Genomic DNA, 15,833 nt, shown 5'->3' on the forward strand with positions numbered 1-15,833 from the left:
CACCTGAAATCAATGACCTGACCTTCTACCATAAGACACTGAAAAAAGAAGAGCAAACTAAACCTAAAGGTAGCAAAAGGAAGGAAATAATACTACTGTTAATAATATATATGATAGTCAAATTAAGGAATTATAGAAATATATCTAAATACAAAAAATCAATGAAACAAAAAAAAGATTCATTAAAAAGATAAAATAAATTGATAAACTATTAGCTAATCTGACCAGGAAGTAACAGAAAATATTCAAAATGACAAAATCAAAAACAGAAGGGGAAAAATTACCAACCTTATAAAAATAAAAAGGATTATAAAAGAATGCTATGAACAGCAAGGGGTATGTCAACAGATTAATCAGATGAAATTGACAAATTTCTTAAAACATGCAAACTACGAAAAGTGATTAAAGAAGAAAAAAAATCTGAATAGGTCTATAATAAGCAAAGCAGTTGAATTAGTAATTTAAAACTTCCCTCTAACAGTGCAGACACACAAAGCTCATTTAAAGAGTAATTAATACTGATTCTTTATAAACATGTCCCAAAAATAGAAGAAAAAGGAATACTTCCCAATTCATTCTATAAAGCCAGTACCACACTCATATCAAAGCCAGTCAAATACATTACAATAAAATAAAACTTTAAACCAATATCATTTATGAGTATCGGTGCAAAAAACTCAACAAAATCCTAAGGAATGAATCTAGCAACATATAAAAATGATTATGCTCCATAACTGAGTACAGTGTATCACAGGATGTCAAGAGTGGTTAATTTCTGAAAATCAATGAATGTAATATACAATATTAACAGAAAAATAACAAAAACATATAACCATCTCAGTTGACACATAAAAAGTACCTGTACAATCCAATACCCTTTCATATTTAAAATATTAAAAAAAACTAGGAATAGAAGGAAACTTCTTTAACCTGATAAATGGCATATATAAAAAACTCACACCTGGGCGGGCACGGTGGGTCACGCCTGTAATCCCAGCACTTTGGGAGACTGAGGCGGGTGGATCACCTGAGGTCAGGAGTTCAAGACCAGCCTGACCAACATGGAGAAACCCCATCTCTACTAAAAATACAAAAAAAACCTCACTGGGCATGGTGGCGCATGCCTGTAATCCCAGCTACTCCGGGGAATGAAGCATGAGAATTGCTTAAACTCGGAAGTCAAAGGTTGCGGTGAGCTGAGATTGCACCATTGCACTCCAGCCTGGGCAACAAGAGCGAAACTCCGTCTCAAAAAAAACAAAAAACAAAAACAAACAAAAACCTCACACCTAAAATCATACTTAATGATGAAATACTAAACTATTTCTCCCTAAAATCAGGAAGAAGACAAGGGTGTCTGCTTTTACCAATCCCTTTCAAAATTGTAGTAGAGGTTTTTGATAAGGCAATTTGGCAAGAAAAACAAAGAAACCACTTACAAATTGGAAAGGAAAAAGTAAAACTATCCCTATTTATAGGTGATCTTATTTTGTGTACATCAAAAATCTTAATGAATCTAGCAAAATACAATTAGAACTAAAAAATATGTGCTGTGATATGACAAGACATACGATCTGCCATTATATAGGTGAATCTCATTCATTCACCTTTTATAAGTATTGATATGAAGAGAGATTATTTATTCAATATTATCTTGTGTGTTCTATTAAGAATATCACCTTTTGTGTGTCTATTTTTCCACTTCTGTTCTGTACTAACATGTTGAAATATGCTGTTTCCCACTCCTTTCTCTACCCCACTTGAAAAATGCCTGTGCTGGGTTGAAAGCAATGCATTATATTTCTTTTGTATTTCTTTGTTAACCTAAGCAGTGAATTATTACATTTCATCATACACATCCAAGTTGACATGCAAAACTTATTTGAGTAACTATGAAAGAGGTGTGGAGAAGAGAGTAGGAGTTGAACTACAGGTGAAGGGGAAAAATAATAATGATACAAAATAAATGAGAGGAGCATGGTCCAGATGAATGGCTATGGATGGTCATGACCTGTTCAGTGTGATTAACTCCTCTGTATGCACTTGAGGTGCTCAAAATAAAATTATTCAGAATGTATCTCTTCCTAAATATGAGATTTTAGCAATTTTAATTAACTTTCAAAGAATGCATTTTATTAACATTAGCTAGTTTAATTTTATCTTTTTAAAAACCATTATTTTCTCATACTTGTCCATTTCTGTTTTATTTTCATACTGTGTGTTTTAGACTTTCTTCTGAGTTCGCTCTGATTTTGCTAACATGTATGCAAAATGTTGGCAAGCTCGTAAAGTCTTTATAAGTCTGAAAGTGTCTTTATTTTGCCCTCGCTCTTGAATGAGAGTTCACCTCAGTAAAAGCTCCAGATTGTCAGTTAATTTCACTCTGCACTGAGAAGGTATCATTCCATTCTCTTTGGCTTCGGTTGTTGTTTTCCAGAAGTCTGTGTCAATCTAATTGTTGTTCATTTGTAGGTAATGTCTTTTGTGTCTGTTAGCTTTTAAGATGTCTTCAACCTTTTCTATTCTGCAGTTTCACTAGAAAGTGTCCAGTTACAGATTTGAGTTTATTTATCCTGCTCCCTGCACAGAGTGTACTTTTGATCTGAGGTTCATTGCCTTCCTTCAGTTGTGGAAAATTAAGAGCTATTATCTTTTCAAATATTGGTTTCTTTCATTCTTTTTCCTCCTTTCTTATCCTGAGAGAAGCTTTGGAATGGTATTGACTGGTTTCAAATTCTGTCTGCTTATTAACTCTTTGACAACCAGAAGATAGATATATGTAAAGTTATGTAAACTTTCTGTGCATTGGTTGCATCATAGACAAAGTAGGGGAAATGCCCATCTTACCAGAGGATTAAATATCTATCAATATATAAGTACTTAGATGTAAATATATATGTATGCATATACATGTGTGTACACACCCAGACATATATATGTATATATATATAATATACTTATTGTTTCTGAAACCATGTCTCTTTACTACTCCTTTCCATTTCTATCTCTGTGTCTTTTACTATCTCTTCAGTCCTGTCCTGTTTAGAGTTTGTCTTATCTTTCAGTCATTTCAATTATATCCTCTTTCATTTGCAAGATTCTAATTATTTTGTGTCTGTTGTTTCATTCCTGCTTGTTTTTGTTTCATAATTTCTTAAGTGGAAGATTTGTTCGTGCATTTTGTATTTTGCAGACTCTCATGGTTTTGGATTGGAAGATGAATTCCATCCTCTATTTCCGTGTTCACCCTGCCCTACAGAGCAGGTCTTTGTAACCTCTAATTAGCCCTAGGAACTCCCAGGCCTAAGTTAGATTGATGATTATTTCTGGGTTTTGCTCCGTAACAATAGTCTGGGATATCGCAGACAGTCATTGAGTCAGTGAGCCATTTGGTTCATTTTCTAGCCACTAAGTAGGGTCCTTTTCCCTCTTACCACTCTCCATCTACAACTTTGAATATGATAGAGCAAAATAAGTCAGTCAACAGACTTCTTTTTAGTTTGTATATTTTAATTTTTTTAAAAAAATCTTTTTTGACTTTTTTTCTAGTGTTTCTCTCTTACCATGCTTGACGTCAAGAGGTAAGTCTACTTCTGGTTATGTGATTAGAAATGAATATTACCCAATGGAGCTTATCTTCTTCTGGTCAACACTGTGTGATTCCAGATACAGAGCCCAACATGCCCACAGCATCGTATCGAGTCTCTACTTTGTGTTTTGGTATAGTTTTGGTACAAAACAACCAAATATTTGTTTTTGACCCCAATATTTTCTTTATTTTTTCTCTTTTTGTGTATTATTTGTCATTACTATACTTTTGAAGGTGGGTGTGGGGTAGAAGGATAGCAGTAGAAATTCACATGCCATCTTGACTAGAATTCTTCTATCCCCTCCTTTTTAATGCTTATTATTTTGTGTAGTTTCCTATTTGGGGGCACTAATATTCTACTTCCATTATTTGTTAGTAATAAAATATACTGAATATAAACAGCATACTATTTGAAAAACAACTGAGAAACTGAGACCGTTTAGTCCAGAAAAAATAGGCTTGGAATAGAGGGTCCTGAAAAACAGTGTTCAGATATTTGAAAGGGTGTCAAGTGCAAAGGGATTTGTTTAATTCAATTGTGTTGAAATTGAGAACTGCAGTTTGACTAAATGAGGGAAAACAATTTGTATGGTCTACACTACAGAAAGATGGAATGACAGCCTGCAGACACAGTGACTCTCTCAACCATAAAGTTTTTACTCATAGACTGGGTGGCCATTCAGTAGCTTTTACTGTGGGTTTAAATATGGAATATGTAGGTGGATTTGAGTACATGAATTGCAATTCCTTCCCACAACTGAGATTTGACTTTAATTTATTGGAAAAAGGAACAGAAAATTCTGAAGCTATCTTTTATACGGAAGTAGCCATAAGATTGAGGTTTCTGCCTACTCTTAAGAACAAATGGATAATATCTTGGGCATTTTGTCAATTAAAGCTATTAATTTCAGTTAGCTTGGTATATAATAAGATAATTGCCTCATGCTTGCATGGATAGCTTTGCTTTTGTAGATCATGGTTCTTTACATTAAGGCTTTAATTTATTTATTCACTTAGCAAATTCCTACGTAGCACTTACTGTGTTCCAGGGACTGTTCTAAGTGCTTCACAAATATTACCTCATTTAATCTTCAGAAATTCATGTGAGGTAGGTACTAATACAGTCCCCATGTTACAGATGTAAAAACCTGGGGCATAGAGAAGTTAAGTAACTTGACTGAGATTAGAGTAATAGTAATGACAGTGCAAGGATTCAGGGAGTCAGGAACCCAAGTCATTGGGCTTAATTATGACACTACTCAACCATAAAATCATTCAATGCATCACAAGTAGTATAAAGTTCCTTAGCAACTATGCGCTTTCTGTTGGTGCATACTGAAAATGTTATTTACATATTACATTTGGAAATAATTTCTTTTATATATTAATATACAGTAGTTGTATTGGCCCAGAATACTTTCTTTATATAAGATATATGACTGTATGAACGAAAAAGGAAAATAGAAATGTCACAATAGACTACCAAGCTAAAACTTAATTATTTATTGGCATCTTTAAATTCATTGGTAATATACTTTTCCAAATGGGTTTTGAGTGGTGAGAGCAGAAATTAATTGTTTAATGCATGTTTTCCTTTCAAAGGAGTGTTAAAGTAATCATGGGAACATATAAGTTTCATTAACAGACTCCAGGGTGATAAATCACATTATTAGGAAACCTCAGCTGGCATTAACATTCCATCCATGACATCCATGCTGTCTAACAGCAGCCATATTTGTGGAACAATTTGTATGTAAATTTTGAGAAATAAATTGATGTTGAGGTTATCTAAGGAGGCTATTTTGTATGTGTGATTTATGCTCAATTCTGAGCATGGTGTTTATCATATAGACACAATAAATAAATTGAAAAACCAATGCAAATCATAAAAATAGAAGAAAAGTACCCAAAGAGTTTTGTATTGACACATGTTCCCAGAAAATTGTGTGTCTATTCATATTATCTCAAATTGCTGATATGTGCATAAAGTCATGTCGCAGAATTTTTACCATGACTAATAAAGTAGGCTACAGGTTTACTCTGTTCATATGAAAGTGTTACAGGAAAGGTGTCCCAATCCAGACTCCAAGAGACGGTTATTGGATCTCACACAAGAAATAATTCAGGGCAAGTCCATAGAATAAAGTGAAAGTAAGTTTATTAGGAAAGTAAAGGAATAAAAGAATGGCTACTCCATAGACTAAGCAGCCCTGAGGGCTGCTGGTTGTCCATTTTTATGGTTATTTCTTGATTATATGCTAAAAAAGGGGTGGATTATTCATGCCTCCCCTTTTTAGACCATATAGAGTAACTTCCTGATGTTGCCATGGTATTTGTAAACTGTCATGGCGTTGGTGGGAGTGTAGCAGTGAGGACGACCAGAGGACACTCTTGTTGCCATCTTGGTTTTGGTGGGTTTTGGCTGACTTCTTTACTGCAACCTGTTTTATCAGCAAGGTCTTTCTGACCTGTATTTTTTGCCAACCTCCTATCTCATCCTGTGACTTAGAATGCCTAACCATCTGGGAATGCAGCCCAGTAGGTCTCAGGCTCATTTTGCCCATTCCTATTCAAGATAGAGTTGCTCTGGTTCAAATGCCTCTGACAAAAGGACTTCCTAATCTTCACATTCATCCTTACCAGTTTAATTTTAAATGAAGATGTACTACAGAATAATTGAGTTGCTGCTTCTAGCTCTCTCGCTGATCTTTTCTTTAAGTCACAGAAATCTTTTAGGACCCATGGTGAACTCTACCAACAATAAAAAAAAAAATCCATTAACCACCTTCATAACAGTACAAATATTTCTGAACTTACTTATTTTTGAGTGCCTCTGGCATGTAGGCTTTAGGATATATTATCCTTCAAACTACCTCTTTGGTTTCTTTCTTAATCCCACAGTGATAGTCCTTAGGAAGAAAATAATATAAGAATATTTAAAGTTAAAAATAATTTTAAAATTTTATAAGTAAAATTAAAATAAACAACACTAAAATGATTTATTTCTATTCAAAAGAACTGGGCTAGCACACTGTGTTTAGTGATTGTTAATTATATATTCCTTTAAAGAACTTTTTGTGACTAAAGACCACCGAAATCACCTTTATTTTGGGCCAGAAGGCTCATTAATGAATGTAGCTCCTAAAGAATCAGATAGGCCTAATCCAGTTGAGATTTTATCTGCTTCTTGGCTTGGTGGGGGTTTAATTTGCAATCTTTATAGTTCAGAGTCTATAAAAATTAGCTGTCGATCATAAGACATTATTTGGTTTTACAGAATGGATATTACTTCCTTGACAGTCAAGTTCAACTATTTTTTTCCTCCTCTCTGAGTTCCACTGTAGCAAATGATTCCTTTTTGCTTAACATCTCTGTCATCTAATTGTGGTTGAGATTTCCCCGGGGATTGATTATGAATGAAGGCAGACAATTGCAGCAGATTGCCATCTTAAATAACAATAGAACCCCTGGCTCACAGATGTTCTGTACACTCGTGATAAAAGAGGAATTCTAGTGGGAAAGTGGGAGTACAGGTTTAGATGGGAAGAAAATAATCAGGGACTTTCTGATTAGGCTAACCATGGACATTAGCCTAGTACATTCGGAGATTACTAACAAACAATGCTATACCTAACACACTGTCCTGATGTCATAAGACGAATCAGCAATCTCCTTTAAAGTAGTTTAATAAAAGGGATTTTATGAAAAAGGAATAGTGAAACTGCTTTCCCATGGCAAACCTCTTGTATATTCTTTTTCTTCTCATGGATGATTTGATTCAAAGAAAGGGCATTGTAAAATATTTATGAAAAGACTAGTAGCAATACTGATGACTAGCATTTTACTGAACATTTACCATACAGTAAATATTGTGCTAAGTTCTGTATATTTATTAACTGTGAAGTACGTATCAGAAAACCTAAATTGCAAGCTGCGCTCTTCCATTTACTTGTTAATGACATCAGTATTCTCATCTTGTAAAACGGAGACAAAACCTACTCTACAGACTTCAGTGCTTCAACAAGGTTCAAACATATATTGCATGTAAAAAATAAAAAATTTTGAAAACCCCACACACAGTAAATGTTAGCACACATGTTGGGCCTCAGAAAATGATGCTCCAAAGTATGTACTTTGGCATGCCAAGTACTTTCAACCAAAGGACATTGGAAGGCCTCAGAAGCAGCCTCAGGACTAGGGTCTCTCTGACCTTCTCCTTCCTGCCTGTCGTTGGCCCCTCATTCTTTCTAGAAGCGAGTCATGATAACCAAAATGCTTCTTCCCCAAGGTGGATCATAGAAACTAGGACCTGTTTCCTGCAAAGCCAGCTATAGAATCTAGAAATATTACTTTTACCTTCCTCTGCCTTACTGTATAGGAGCTGAGAATAAGTTCTTGGACTTACCTTGTCTGATTGTAGGTCATAAGATGCTCATTCCAGAGGTGTCCTGCTCTCTATACATGTGATGAAAGAATGCTACACAGAAAGGCCAAGAAGAATTTGAACACACAGGCCTTGTTGGGTTTTCCCACTCAATTACCATTAGGTTATATTCTTGTCCAATCACATGTCTATACAGCTGCCCATTCTTCATCGAACACAAACATAAAAATAGACAATTTTTCCGTGAATCTTTGAGGTCTTCTAAAGTCTCCATGTCATGTAAAAGTTTGATTAAAGAGCTATGTTTTTATCTTGTTAACCTGTCTTTTGTTATAAAAGTGTTGGCTGTGATCCCTATGATGAAGAGGAAAAGTATTATACCCTTTCTTTTCCTACAAATGCTACCAATAAAGAGAAGGATGGTTGTCATTTTTATATTCCAATTATGTCTCCAGCAATTTTTGAATAATTTCCAAAGAAAAATAAACTCCATGTCTCAAATATTACCCTCCAAGCAATCCTCTGCAAAGCTGACAAAAAAAAAAAAAGGAAAAAAAATTCTGAGAGGATTTACTCATTATTTCAAACTTCCCTTCTTCCATGACATTCTATGATGGTCAGAAAGAGTTCTCTAGCTTCTAGGAGACCTGCAACCATATCTTTGTATAATAAAAGATGCTTTGTTTTGGCCAAGTTCTGAAGTATATTATTATTTATAGAAGTTTTCATGAGTGCCATTTTTGATAGAGGTTGTTGTATTCACAATTGATAATGGATAGAGGGATGGACATGACTGTTTTAGAAATTTGGCTTAGTCAAAAAACAGACACATATAAAGAAGATTCTTTATATTTCTTTGCCCAGTATTTTACACGTACACACATGCACACACATACACATTTTAAATCAAGTTTATTCACCACCTATCTCTAGCTTCCTGGAGTAATTCAACTATTACAGAAAAAAAACTCTAAAAATATTCTTTCCTTTTGGATCTGAAATATATTGATATAATTCAATTGCATCTACCCAGGCATTCATCAGTTCAATAGCCTCTTGAATTTGTTGTTATTGTTGCTCTGAAAGTTAATGGGGTGCCGAGTGAACAAAATGTATGTGTAGCAGTGAGGGTTTCTAGAAAGACGGATTCTACTTTTCCAAATATGTATGTAGGAGGTTTTAGTATTTGTGTTATTTTTGAGTTCTTATAGTGGTTTAGTGGAGTGATTTAAAACAAGTTCAGCCCAGAGTAGTTTCTGCAACATAAAGGATAGTTTTGTTGAAGACCAAGCTTATCCCCTGCTTCTTTTACTGCTACCCAATACAGCAGTCCTATTTCTTAAGAGTTCACATTTCCTTCTTTTACATTGTTAGAGGAAACATATTTTTGGGGTGTTCTGTCAATATACCAGTGGTGAACAAAATCTAAACTTAAATATGGGAGTGATATTTCCAGTGAAACTGCAAAGGAGTCAACAGCCAAATGAGTTGCAATTAGAATTTTATTTTCCACTATTTCCCTAAATACGTTTGCTGACAAGAATTCAAATTTTCATTGTCAGTATCTCTAGACAACCAAAAATAAACTTAGTCATGGAACTCTTTGTCTTTCAATTGGAAATGCATTTAATCTGATTACATATTCATAGTCTTAGAAACTTTTCTGTTTTTATCCTCTGGTTATTTGAGAAATCATTGAGTAAGGTATTGTCAAAGAATTTTTGTTGGGAGAAAGGAGAAAAATAAAATAATTTTCTGTTGTGACTTTCCATTGTGTATATTCAATCACTTAATCACTTTTTACCACTGCCACATATAAAACTTACTGTGATAAAGCTATTTGGGTTAGAAAATGGTAGTGGCATAAATCGAAGTCTTCTAAACGTTTCTCTCTATAGTTCAAGAATCAAAACGTGAACATATCCGTGACCAAGATGGCCTCGGCTTGGCTAAATTTAGACAGATTTCTTCCTGACTAAAGGCCCCAGGCCTCCCTTTCCTCAGAGCATCTGAGCATTTACTTTAGAAAAATTGCAGTCCTAAATTGTCTCTCTGTCCTTTTGAGATGTAAATCTTTTTCTAGCTTCTTGTCAGTTTTACAACACAAGAATATCTTTCTTGAGGACCTGGGATCCAACATTTGAAATGTATTTATTAAGAGGAAAGACAGAGCCCCATCTCCCAGTCTATGTGAGAAGGTAGGAGCCTAACTTTGATAAACATCAATTAGCAAACAGATTAGGCCACAGAAGGCCTCATCTCACTAACCGACTTCCCTGCTAACTTTCTCCAGTACTTTGCAACTGCCTCATCCCAGTGCTTAAAAATTCTCCTGCCTTTTGTTTCAGCGAAGTTGAGTTCAATCTCTTTCCCTTATTTTTATAGTCTTGAATAAAGTCTTCCTTGACTGTTTCTCTTGTCCAATGCATTTTTTTAATTTGACAATGCAATAAACACTTTTAGAATGTTTAGTGGATATTTCTCACTTGCAGCCGTACAATCTCTGAACACCTTCTATTTGGGAAAATTTCAAGGAAGACAGACAGGGTTTTACCTTCCACAGTGAAAACTGAAGAGAGGGACATATTTGTTGTTGTCTAGATAGGTCTTTGGTAGCTCTATGTGGGCTTCTGACCTAACCTCACCTTGGGCTACTCCTTGCTGGGGCTTTGAATCTGGAGTGGTTTATGTAAATAAGCAGGGGCCAGTCTGGAAACCATTCTAGGAGCAGCAGTAGATGCAGTGAAAGGAAAGACTGTAACTTGTCTGGAGGCAGCAGTGTCACCAGTAATCCTGTGGCCATGGTTGTTTCCATAACTCTACTGTGGTCTTGAATGGCGACAGGACTTTGGCAGTTATTCTGGGTGTCAACTTTCCACCAATTTTTGCATTTTGACTCAACTTTCCACCATTTCTTTTTCAATTTGGCATCCCTTTCAAATAGTTTTCATCCTCTTTGAATAATCCAATGTTGGTTTATTTTGTTTGTAACCAAAATCATAACTAATAGAGATGACCAAAGTATTAAATACCATAATGGCCATGGGAGATGTAGTGGACCTGTCGCTAGACTTGGGATTGGAAAGCCTTATTTCTAATTCTTGCTTTGCAGTTCTCAGTTGCATGTGACATGGATCATTAGCTGAGCTTCGCTATCTTTTTGACTTTCAGTGGCTTCTCCAAAAATAATCACACAAGGCAGGATTTCATCTATCCCTAATATTCTCAGAAGGTTAATCAGTGGCATGATGACAGAAAAAGTGCTACAAAAGGTAGGAGTGGGGAAAATCACTGTGAATTGAAATATCTAAGAAAGGATTTGCAATCCCAGCTCTTCTAGCATATACTTAGTTTTTTTTTTTTAATTAGATGCACATTCAAGGATCTTTCTGGTTACATACAGAAAATTTGAAAAATAAAAGAGAAATATTATTAATAGATGCTTTAAAATATATCAGGGAGGTAAAAGGAGAAACTACAATTTAGAGCAGTTGCCCTGGCAATGGCAGTGCAAGCTGCATCCATTGTTCCAAGTATTAATCAATCAACTTGTTATTGAAAGCTTGCCACTAGAAAGACATTATGTAATGGGTGAGACAGAAGATATGCAATACTCTCCCTGCCCTTAAAACATAAATACGTGATGACAAAAGCTATGAGTCAAATTTCTCCCTATTTATCAATATATAGCTCTACCATGCATGCCCTGTGGCCCTAAAGAGAAGGAGCCTGATTCTCATCTTGCTTTTGCATATGCCTTGATACAAAGATAAAACCTAAAACGATGGCTTTAGGTTACCTGGTGTAGGGTAATAACTCAGAGCATGAGTCTGGCATTCACAGAAACCAATTCAAGTCTTTATCTCATTAATGTATTAGGTTTTGGCTCTGATTAAGCCGCCTAACTTCATGAAACTTGTTTCCTCCCTACCTATAAGAAATGCTAATAATTCTTAATGCCCATTATTGTCATATATATCAAATGAAATAATGCATATAATGCATTTAGCAAAGTGTTTGGTGTTCAATGACTGTTCCTTGAATGGTTCATAATTATTATTTTACATTATATATACATTTGAAAATCATTTCTATGACTCATTAGGTAGCATAAGCTGGGAGTGTCATAAAGCTAGAAATAAGCACCCAAAGGCCTGTGGGAAAATTGGAAGGCAGCAAATCCTGCTTAAAAGTCGACAGATACAGATTGTGTGAGGAGGCAGGTGGCAAGAGGTAGTGAAGGATAAGAGGAAAATTTCTGATTCTGAAATTCACATGTTTTTTAGAATTCCTCCCCCCAACCCTAAGTATGAGTTCAAGGAAAGAGAAAATTTACAACTAAGTCTACACACACCGTTACCTAGGAAACCAAGCCATGTAGCATATGCAACAAACACCAGTAAAAATAAGCCTGAAGTATGTTTCCTAAACCTGGAAGAAGAGCTACAGGGTTTAGACTCATGACGTCTCTCTTATGTACTTCAAAGTAAAACAAAAATGTGCCATCTGACCTTGGCCTTAAGAATAATTATAGATGGCTACAAAGTTGTGAAACTTGCTGATGTCACCTTAATACAAAAAAATCCAAGAAATTTCAAAATCATCTCTTTTCTTAGGTAAGTAAAACTGAGAACTGGAAAGCTGTAGGAAGACTAGCCAAGGTCCCCTGGTCCCATGCTCTTGCTCTGTCTTCTCTGCCTTCTCTGTACAGCTATTTCTTCTCTCCATAGACTGGCTTTTTCCATTTTTCCACATATGAAGCAGTTCCTCTCCACCTTCACTTCTCAGGTTTGCATACACCTAAGTCCAAACAAACAGTCCTGACTGAATTACAGTCTTTCTCTTTCTCACTTCTAAATTCCTGGGAAGAAATTTCCAAGTAGCCCGGGGCAGTTGCCTCCCCTTTCTCATCTGTGGCCAGGGAGCAGGACCCTGTTGGATAGCCCTGGTAGTAGTCTATTTTATTTTCCTGGAGCATAGGAATAGTGGGCATGTTGAGTGAACGTTATCAGAAGAAAGAGTATTATTAGGAGAGGGCAGGAACCTCAAATGATTCAGACTTCTTGTAATTTGAGTAGAATGATTGTGCTTTTAATCATGTCAGACTATCAGGAATAATTTAATAAATGGTCAAGTGCCAATACCTTTTGACATGCAATAATTTTAAATTTAGTTGGGAAGATTATGGTTGTAAATCATGGGTCTTCACAATTGAAACAAAAATAAGCATATAAGGGAAAAATGATTCTCAAAACAAACTTATCAGAAGATAATAAAGGCCTTCACTATCCATTGCCTACATTATGCTTACAATCAGTATGTTAGCTTAAACCTTCTGCTGATTCATAGCACCCTAAAATAGAAAATGAGATATTTAATGTAATTTTGTCCCTATTTTAGGGCTTTTAGCCAGGCATAGTTGAATGATGATAACTCACTCAAAAAATTTGGTGGAATTTCTCCCTGGGAGATGAATATAAAGACAAATTCCCTCAAGACTATGAAGATCAATTAAAGGTGGAAGGAAATTGGGATAAATTTCATCATGTATTCATTTTTCAGTAGGCTACAAAACCATAAGAAAAAGTAAAAACTTGATTTTGCAACAGAACTGTTTCCTTTCTAAAAAAGTAATTTTTATTCAGGAAGGCTTTGTCACGATCAGTTCAGCTAAAATGCCAGTATTATACATGTTAAGTACAACCCATACAAAGTTTGGCAAACATTTGCATTACATGTGTTGTATTTAGTTAGGACAGCAATTAAAATAGGAAGTAAATAAACTGTATATACATATCTCTCTGTGCATAAATGTAAGAGGATTTATTACCCATTCTGGGAAGAGGGTTGCAGGAGACATTAATATAAAAAATTAGAAAAGCATTGAAGATTATTTCAAAGAACATTTATGTTTCCTTGAAATGATTTCTTAATGGGATTTTCAGAACTCTCTGATGCTGAAGATGATCTAAGGCCCAAGATAGAAATATAATCACAGTGCTACACGCATAGGCATTTGCTTACAAAGCGGGAAGTGGAATGTCTGTTCAGCACTGTCCCTAGTAGGAGAATAATAAGATTTCTGTGAAAGGCCCATTCAAATTTCAGCCACCACGCACAGTTTCTTTTCACCACTTATTGATTGGTATTGTAAGATCGTCATTTCTTTATAATGTGTGAAGGACTAGAGAATGAGAATTGTAGTAGTATCATTTCCACTTACGCTTACCAAGTGGATTTAATGGACATTAAAGATTGAACACACTATAATAACATATTTCCTTATTGTTTAATCATTAATAATACTTGACAGAGCCTTGTACATGTTGTAGTGTCAAAATTAAATTTTAATGATAGGAACATTCTATAAAGATCCAATAGTATCTTAAATAATACTTAACTAAGCACAGGAGAGCAGTACTTACAAAAGGAAATACTAAATGTTATGCTATACTGGATTCACACCATGTTTTTAATCTTCTTGATCTTTGTTAACTACACAATTCTAATTTAGAATAAATGAGCAGATAGTTCATTTTGGCAAGAAGGCAATAGCAGGAGCTATAAAAGGTTTCTGAAATTCCCAGGCAATAACTATTTTACTATACTTGTATCTGCAGAAGGGATTTGCACTAAGTTCTAATTGGAACTTGAAGCTCCAACTACCTTAAGCTTTGAGGTACATGATGAAATTTTTTTGAGAAATTGCATAAACCAATAATTTTGTATTAGTGCACATTTGTAAATAGTGTAAAGTTAGTGTTTTATAAGAATAACAGAAGTGGCTGGAAAATAGGAGTTTGCCAGTAATTAATAAAAAATTGTTGGGCCGGGCGCAGTGGCTCACGCCTGTAATCCCAGCAGTTTGGGAGGCCGAGACAGGCAGATCACGAGGTCAGGAGATTGAGACCATCCTGGCTAACCCGGTGAAACCCCGTCACCACTAGAAATACAAAAAATTAGCCGGGCGTAGTGGCGGGCTCCTGTTGTCCCAGCTACTCGGGAGGCTGAGGCAGGAGAATGGCATGAACCCGGGAGGCAGAGCTTGCAGTAAGCCGAGATCGCGCCACTGCACTCCAGCCTGGGCGACAGAGGGAGACTCTGTCTCAAAAAAAAAAAAAAAAAAAAAAAAAGAAAAAAAGTTAAAACATACTTTATTTAAAAGAGGATTCAAGCCAAATCAAGTAACACAGATATGGATAATTTATTTTGAAAAATTCCGCTGACCGTAATCCAGTACTGTGCATTACATTTCACTGAATAGTTTCCTATCCACTGAAGGTCAGGACTGGGCTATACCAGTGGAGTATCTGGATGTTTATTTGGTGAGCTTCAAGCAGCACTAATACCTTTTAACATTCAGCTGTAGCATTTATTGCTTAGCATTTTCTAACAGAAAAAGTGAAACCATGTTGACATAAAAATGTAAGCATACTTAATAGACAACACAAAATTAAAAATTTGAAATAAATTGTATTTTAGTTGACATCAGTGTATTCATGTAAGTACACAGTGAATATATTATGGGAGATTTTAATAACCTTTAGAAGACTGATCTTTCTATACAATGGCCAGGCACTGTGGAACCTTTGACTGCTGTACTGATTAGGATTTAGTCAACTCAGGATCCTGCAGGAGTTCTCAACTTGGAGTGCATGAAATCACAGTTCTGTTGAAAGAAGTTAAGGAGTTCATGAACTTGCGGAGTAAAGTTTTTACATCATTATTTTCTATATATTGCTCATTCGCTGTGTAAACGCTGTGTATCAAGTATATAGGAAAAAATAAAGTTATGATGATTGTGGGGTTTACCTCATAGGATTTGGGGATGCCTATGCAAATATTTAAATCGCTTATCAC

The 15,833-nt window shown here is 35.3% G+C and overlaps 1 long non-coding RNA gene across 1 annotated transcript in view; it reads left to right on the forward strand.

Annotated features, from left to right (window-relative positions):
* LOC115838217 overlaps positions 1 to 15,833 on the forward strand; it is a 1,373,476-nt gene that overhangs the window by 272,740 nt on the left and 1,084,903 nt on the right. Inside the window, exon 3 of the long non-coding RNA XR_004033234.1 lies at positions 11,145 to 11,245. This is a non-coding gene — a long non-coding RNA (uncharacterized LOC115838217). The remainder of the gene's footprint in view (positions 1 to 11,144; positions 11,246 to 15,833) is intronic.

The sequence above is a fragment of the Nomascus leucogenys genome, chromosome 14, assembly GCF_006542625.1.
Source record: "Nomascus leucogenys isolate Asia chromosome 14, Asia_NLE_v1, whole genome shotgun sequence".
NCBI lineage: Eukaryota > Metazoa > Chordata > Mammalia > Primates > Hylobatidae > Nomascus > Nomascus leucogenys.